Source organism: Trypanosoma theileri (genome assembly GCF_002087225.1).
Source record: "Trypanosoma theileri isolate Edinburgh chromosome Unknown TM35_Tth_44_V1, whole genome shotgun sequence".
In the NCBI taxonomy this organism is placed as follows: Eukaryota; Euglenozoa; class Kinetoplastea; order Trypanosomatida; family Trypanosomatidae; genus Trypanosoma; species Trypanosoma theileri.
The window spans coordinates 10,302-10,642 of NW_021639886.1; positions in this window are offsets into that span (position 1 = coordinate 10,302).

Below are 341 nucleotides of genomic sequence, written 5' to 3' on the forward strand. Positions count from 1 at the left end.
TTTTTTTTTTTTTTTACATTTGGTTATCGCAGTATTTACCCTCTGGCATCTCCCATTATCAGGAATATCCCGTGAGATTTTCCATTTGCGCACAACAACATACTGGATCAAGATTGTGTGAACGTGATGCTGCGTACACAACTTCTTTTGGTTAGGTACCCCTTCGGGTGAGGAATAATGTACCTGTTATCATCCATCTCGTAAAATTCTCGTAGCAATGGGAGCGAGATTCATTTCTAAACAGTCATCTTCTCAAAGTGGCAATGGGAGCCAGAGAAAGAGTCTGCTACGCACAGTATTCCAAATCAACCGCAAGAAAAGGATACACCAACTAGTCAAAT